The sequence below is a fragment of the Sus scrofa genome, chromosome 7 (genome assembly GCF_000003025.6).
Source record: "Sus scrofa isolate TJ Tabasco breed Duroc chromosome 7, Sscrofa11.1, whole genome shotgun sequence".
NCBI lineage: Eukaryota > Metazoa > Chordata > Mammalia > Artiodactyla > Suidae > Sus > Sus scrofa.
The window spans coordinates 75,373,984-75,381,955 of NC_010449.5; positions in this window are offsets into that span (position 1 = coordinate 75,373,984).

Genomic DNA, 7,972 nt, shown 5'->3' on the forward strand with positions numbered 1-7,972 from the left:
TGAAAAGTTTGTCTCTTCTAATATTTTTAGAATTTTTGTAAAACTTGGCCTAACAAATTGATTTCCTGAGCAATTAAAATAGCAATGATAGTGAATATCATTGTCTTCTTCCTGACTTCAATGGAACAGCTGCTAGAGTTTCACTGTTAATCTAATGTTGCTTTTAGTTTCTCATATTCTTTTTATTGTAATACACTAATAGCTTTTATTGAATTAGAAATGCCTGTTAAATAATATTAAGTCTCTTTTTGGCATCTTTTGGAAATGATTTCATTGTTTTTCTCTTATAATTTATGACTATAATAAATTTATTTATTGTAAACTACATATTCATTTCAGAAATAAAATTCCTTGGTCATTATTCTTTTACCATAATGTTGAACCTACTCTTACTAACATTTTTTTCTGTCTATATTCATAGATAAAATTGGTCTATGATGCTCATTTCATTTGCTTTCTTTGTCAGGTTTTAGTATCAAAGGCTCAATATAAACCATGATATCCCCCACTGTGAGTTGCTCATTGCATACTGGTGAATTGAATTGAATGTGGCTGCTGTTGTGTTTCACACCTACCTCCCTATTTGTCCCTTACATACAGAAGCCCAAGAGCAAACATCATTAATATTCTTTTGCCACGAGTAAGACAAGCCAGGAGAAATGCAGTCAGATCATTAGCATCAGCTTAAGACCACAGGCTTTAAAAACTCCCAGTAGAAAAACTTGCTGAACAAAAAATATCCAATCGATTTTTGAAAACCAGCTTAGTAATATTCCATTGCTAAAAATGAAGACAAACTGAATATAAACCCTTCTAGTAAAATGGATAAAAGACAGTTACATGAGCAAAAATTTTAAGAAAGGTAGAAAAATGTAGTGCATGGGTAGGAAAGACAGTAACTTTTCAAATTAGCTCTCAGAATACACAATACACCTTCACAAAGTACAAGTGGTATTTTGACTGTCTTGTTCATTTCTTTACACCACGTCCAACCCAGTGCTTCTCAATGGAGAAACCTCAAACAGCACTGTTTGACTGAACCAGAGATGATGGTTCTGTTGCTCTGTTAGCTATCACATGGGTGTCCCCAGGTGCCACAGTGCACCAGAGATCCTCACAGTTCTACCCGGATGGGCTGAGCTCGGAGGTTGATCCCTAATCAACCTCTTTCAATCATTGCACAAAAGTCTGTACCTTGAGGTACAGGGGAGACAGATAAGAAGGCGCCCCCTGGGCTATACCTCCTATAACCAGGGCCCGCCATCATGGCACCATGCATTGTGCCGGGGTGGCTGCTGATGGAGGTGCTAGGAAGGCTGACCGACTCTGGCGGAGAAGTAGGACCAGGTAATAATGGACAGTGTAGTGCACATGCCATGGGACGGGAAGTGCAGCACATACCAGCAGCTATTTTCCTGAGTGAAATCTGTGTCTTTGGAACTTAAGTACGTGAGTATAATCCATGGTGTTTAGCAGGAATGGACATATAAGAAGAATTCTAGAGGTATAGTGAAGTCAGTCCAGCCTCTGGGGTCCCTCAGGAGGGCATCCTCTGTGTCACACTCCCTCTGCAGCTGCTTGGGGTGACTGGAAAAACCATAAAGAGAGAGTGGCTTTTTTTTACCTTTATATAAGTAAAATCAATCTGAATGCATTCTTCTATGATACGCTTTTTTTTTTTTTTTTTTTTTTGCTTAGCAATGTTTTGGGAGTCATATTCGTTGTTATGGGAAGCTGCAATTCGTCTGTTTTCACTGCTTTTCAGTCTATATTTCACACCACAGCGAGAGCAATCTTTCAAAGATATAATTATTTGTCATGCCACTGCATAAAACCCTTCAGTAGCTTTCCATTGCTCTTGGAATAGCCACTGGTCCCCATGTCACCTGACCTCACTGGTCTCATCTCACTCCCTGGACTAAGGTCTGTTTGTTAGTTAGTTAGTTAGTTAGTTAGTTAGTTAGTTAGTTTGTTTATTTATTTATTTATTTATGTCAAACCTGTGCCACAGCAATAGCCAGAGCCACAGCAGTGACAACGCCAGATCCTTAAGCCACTGAATCACCAGGGAACTCTCATTTTTTAGACCTCAACAGTTCCTTCCTTCCTTCTGGCCTTTGCATATACCTAGATTCTTCCTTTTACTCTTCATTGGCTAGTCCTGCTCAAATCAGGTCTCTGATTAAACATCCCCCACCCTTTTTTTTTGTCTGTGCCTATGGCATATGGAAGTTCTGGGGCCAGGGGTCACACACTTGGCCACAGAAGTGACCCAAGCCACAGGAGTGACAATGCAAACTCCTTAACCGCTAGGCCACCAGGGAACTCCTAAACATCCCTTCTTTAAATGGATCTCCATTAACCATTAAGTGTAAATTAGGTGCTTCTGGTTTTGTCTCCTTTCTACCCTGTTTATTCAAGCACTTACCACGGTTTTTCTAGTATATATTTATTCGTGCATTTACTTTTTTAAACGTTTTGAGGGCTCATCTCCCTAAAGTTTCACTAAGGGCAGGATCACATGCATTTTGCTCATAATGGCCTATCTAGACTTAGCAGAGCCCTGGCATGTGATAGGATTCAAATAATTATCATCCAATGAGAAATGAAGCCAAGAAAAGTTGGTGTAGTCAGGACCAAAAAAAAAAAAAAAAAAAAGTGTTCAGCTCATGTATTCTGGGACAATTCTCTGCGGGATAAAAATTGTTAAAAATGAAAATGTCAAAGCATTTTCAATAAAGCATGTCAGGTATGGTATGATCAGAGGCAGGTGGTAAGCTTTTGTATTTGTCCTATATACTGACCCAAAGAAAGTGACCGAGAGGCAACTTAATGTAGCAAGTGCTATGCTAGATTTTAAACATAAAATATATAACAATAACTAAAACCTATTGAGCACTTACTTGTGTGGTCCCCAACTTAAGTGCTTTGCAACAGTGCATTGATTTAATTCTCATGAGAACCTTAAGAAAGAGGTGCTTCCATTTCCCTCATTTTTACATGTCAGGAAACTAAGGCACCAAGAGCTGAAGTCACGAGCCAGAGTTTGTACAGCTAGTAAGTGGCAAATCCAGGCTGTGGTCCCAGGCAATGTTATTCCAGTTTTCTTCACTACTATGCTAGATTGCTTTTTAATAACTTCGTTCAAGGATATTTGTGGCAAGAGTAAACAATGAGGTTTATACTGAAGTTCAAACAAACTGCTATAAGTCTATGGAATGAGAAGGTTTGATCCCATAGATGGCTGTTTGATAGCATATCAGATGGTTCCTCAGAGGTGAATGGGACTCGGAGGAATGGACAGGAGGACAGTGCTGTCCATGACTCCATGACTATAGACACATTGGCAGAGTGTGAGACACATTAGAGAAGGGGACATGATTTCATGTCAGTGGATAATAGGTGGTGTGAAGTGGATGGAAGGTTGTAAAGACAGACCTGTGCCAGAATGTGGAGGGTCTTAAATGATACTTTTGGAGCTTCCTAAGTTTTTAAGCAGGGTTTTGGCTTAGACAAATGCATTATCATATTAAGTATGTAACAGAATCCGGTCTTGCAAGGGGAGCTCAGATGTTGCTAGTGAGGAAGATTGAATGACACTTCTCCCACTAACTATTTGTAGCCATTTATTTCCATAAGGGCTGAAGGCCCCCTGAGATTCAGATATTTAGAAAATTACCTGATGGCTGGGGGCACCCGGAAGGAGGTGGGTTGTCAGAACAGACATCAAGGAACCTAGAAGAGAATTCACCGTAAGGAACAAAATTAAGCAAAAAGACCCAGGATCAGTATTGATGCCTCAGATCAGAGAGCAGGGTGGGTCTGGGCTCACTGGAACACAATATGTCCCCAAAGTGTATGCGCTGTTGGAGAGAGGGGCAGTGGTCCCTGTGAAATAAACTCACTCTTCATCAGAGCTTGAGTGTGATCTGGTGGTGTGGCCTGGCCTTTAGTGTAACAAGTTTCTGAAGCATTGTGTGTCATGAATTCCCAGCTCAGCCAAACTGAGTGGTGAAATAAGTGGGGCAGGAGTGATGGGAAGAGGTCTAATCCTGTAAAGCAAGGGTGGGTTAAATTCCTGGACACTTACATGCATTGCATGAGCACGGCTGGAAATTCTCGGAGAGAAAGAGCTGGTACAGGAGAAGAGAATTCCTATGATCATGTAAGTGGTAGATCTGAACACAGAGAACTTGGGAAGTAATAACAATGAGACTAAATCTATTGTCCCTGGATGATGAAACTTGAGACACTGGGGATACATAACTTGTCAGCCCGGCTTTCTCTACTAAGCTGGTCTCTGGACATCTCCACTTGGATGTTCCACGTTACCAAACACTCATCATGCCCATAACTAAACTCATTGTCTTTCATCTACCCTCTTCTCCTCCACTGCCTTCCTTATCTTCATAAATTGGCACTATTTTCTCCCAGTCACTCAAGCCAGAAACTTTACATCCTATTTTATTCCTGTATTTCCTTCAACCCCCATATTCAATCTACGACGTTTTGTCTAGTCTACCATCTAGCTAGCCTACTCACCATTTCTCTCCCACCCTCCCACATCCCAAACGTAGCCCCATACTAGTCAGCAACATCTCTACCTGGGCGACTGCCACACCAGCCTCCCAACTGGTTTTCCTACCTTGAAATTTACCTACTCAACAACCTTTCCAATTGATTCTCTGCACCATAGCAAAAACAATTGTTCTAAGACTCAAATCTGAGCGTGAACTTCCCTGAACCATTTAAAATATTTTAATGGTACCCTACTACCCTCACCATAAAGTTTAGGTGTGAATCTCCAGTGCCTTGGACCATGGCTGGCATCTAGCACATACTCTGTAAATATGTGTGCATGGAAACTAGACACGTTTTCAGGCCTCCTTTTAACTTGCTGTGAACACGGAAGAGGCTCACTTCCTTAGACTGTAACAGCAGCTAATACTTACATGTGTTACAAGTTTGTCATCTGTCTTTTTACTTTGCCTGTCTATTTTCTACTGTGCAGAAGTTTTAAATTTTATTATAATTAAGTCTTCTCTTTTGTAGTTTTGGGGGTTCAAGTTATTTAGAAATCCTTGCCCTTTAAAAAAAATTTCCCTATATTTTGACCCAGTACTTCAATAATTTTATTTTTTCACATTTAAGTATTTAATCCATTTGAATATATGTATATATATGATGTCAGATAAGGATCTAACTTTATTGATTTCCCATTCAGTGGTCAGTTTCCCAAACAAAAGATCCATTTGTTCCTCATTGATTTAAAATGTCACCTTAATCATTTATTAGATCCCCACACACACTTGAGTCTGTTCCTTGACTCTCTGTTCTGATGGTTCTACTTTTCTATTCCTACACCAATATCAGACTATTTTATAATTTATGATTTTTGACATACAGAAGTTTTGAATATTTTAAAACAAACTTTTACCACGTGGTTTCTTCCATTTAAAAATGTAGCCCATCTATCTTACTTATTGGAATTTATGTATGAAATAATTTGATTTCGCACGTGCATTTACTGCGAAATCAAATTCATCTGTATGAATTTAAGCAACTGAATTTTTTTACACAGTAACATTCACATGCCTACCAGCTTATATAATTTCTTCAGAATGTCCTTTCAAGGGTACTATTAGAAATGTCATCTTTTTGTAAATGTGAATAGAGGAACTTTTTCAAGTTTACTACAAGATAATATATTTTAATTACTGAAAGTAATTTCATTATTATTGATGAGGATGGTCAATAATGTTCCTATAGTGTTAGCTTTTATTTATACACTAAATGCCAGCAATTCTGGACCTCTATCTTCCCTGAATTTATTTATTTTAAAATCACCCATGTACGGTATTGGCAAATTAAAGTTAGAGGAAAATGTTTGAGATCCTAAAGCCAGAGTTATTAGAGTTTATTATAATTCCTCTTGGTGAATTATTTAATTAATGTGTCTGTAACTAAAGCTGTTATTACTTTACCATTTAAACAAACCATAATAGACTAAAAATAATCCCAAATGACAGATCATATCTCTGTCATTATTTTAATAGCTTTGTGTTTTAAACATTTCTTAAAGAAAAATGAAATTGAAATTTACATTTTTTTACATATTTCTGAGCATACCGTTGGAACGTCTATATAATTCTTTATTAATCAGAACCAAAATATGAGAGTGAAATAAAAACTATGCATAGCATAATTCTTATATAAACCAAGAATATCAAATGCAAAATCTGAACTAAAGGATTTAAAACAAATATAACTCAATTATTTTGTGTCATAATTTACAGGACTAATATATGACTCAGCAATCTCAGAATTTATCCTACAGTAAAGCAAAGATGTATATACAAGGATGTTCAGTGTGGCATTGTTGTTATAGCAAAATATGGAAGCAACCTGTAGGTTTAACAATAGATGAAAGGTTTAGTAACTTATCCACTCAACTAATCACTATGTAAGCGAGTAACAATATCTTTGGCTCCCTTCCCCTTTGTTTTTTGTGAAATTAAGCCAACACACCATAAGACATTCTCTGTGTGTACAGAATATAACAAGACGGAGGCCTTTGGCCTTTGGACAAGATGTTATTCTTTTGGAGAGAGATTTTTTTGTAGTAAAACATTGGCAGCTCAAGCTAGGTGTGTCTCTATGTGGCATGGCTGTCGGCTGGCACTAAGAGATCTTGAAGTGCTTTACGTGAGACCTTAAGAGAAACTTGTAATTTAAATAAAAGTTCTCCTAGAAACTTTATTCCTTGGAGCAATTTCAGCATGTGTCTACAGTACAATATTTCCATTTCTTTCCAGGCATTGTTGTTTATTCTGTTCTGAAACACTAGTGAAATTATTTGCTTCTCAAATACCTTCTCAGTAATTTAACCATATCCATTTGTTGTCATGTTTTGCTTTCCACCAAAATTATCGCTTGTGGTTGTATCAGATCCTCTTTTTTCTAAGTTTTGTGGTTTAATCTACTGACATTATCATAATGAAATTAAGGTCATGTATGTTGGCGTTTTAAAATTCCTAAATACATTCTCCTTAATGAGTCTCTGTCCCCAACATTTTACAAACTGTGCCAAGAGATGATTTGATTTTTAACAGTTCGTCCACAATTCTTGACCAAGAAAGTCCATAATCTCATTAGTTTTTGTTCTTCAAAATTCTGCAATTTTATGTTTCCTTAGCTAGTCAGGATCTTTTCCTCTTTTATTTTCTTAATTGAAGTATATAGTTAATTTACACTGCTGTGTTGATTTCAAGTGTTCAGCAAAATGATTCAGTTATGTATATATATATGTGTATATATATTCTTTTTAAGATTCTTTCCATTATAGTTTATTACAAGGTATTGAATATAGTTCTCTGTGCTATACAGTAGGTCCTTGTTGGTTATCTGTTTTAAATATACTGGTGTATATATATTAATCCCAAACTCCTAATTTATCTATCCCCCAACCCCTTTTAGTAACCAGGTTTGTTTTCTACCTCTGTGAGTCTATTTCTGTTTTGTAAATAAGTTCATTTGTATCATTTCCTCTTGACGGATGACTTCTGTTTGTTGAGGACAGAGAGATAAATAACTATCAGTATAGAAATGGAAATCATTGTGTGTATTGCTGGTTTTCCACAGCCATTCTACTCCCTGATTTTCAGATTCTGGAAATCTAGAGGTCTGGCCTGCACATGCAAGAAAATGTCATGAATATTTTTCTCATTGGTCCGTTTGGCCAAAGGCAAATTATCGCTGAGCCTTTTCCGCACAAGAACCAAAATAACACTCACTGATGAAAACATCCCAGCAACATCTGAATGGTGGACCTGATTTTAGACAGATTCACTGTGACTGGAATTTAAGATCTTTCAGCGTCCAGTGTACAGAAGACATCAGAGCCAACCTACTAGCTGCTGCCATAGTGTATCATTATTGCAAAGTAACTGTCTGCTAGGATTTATTTAAAATA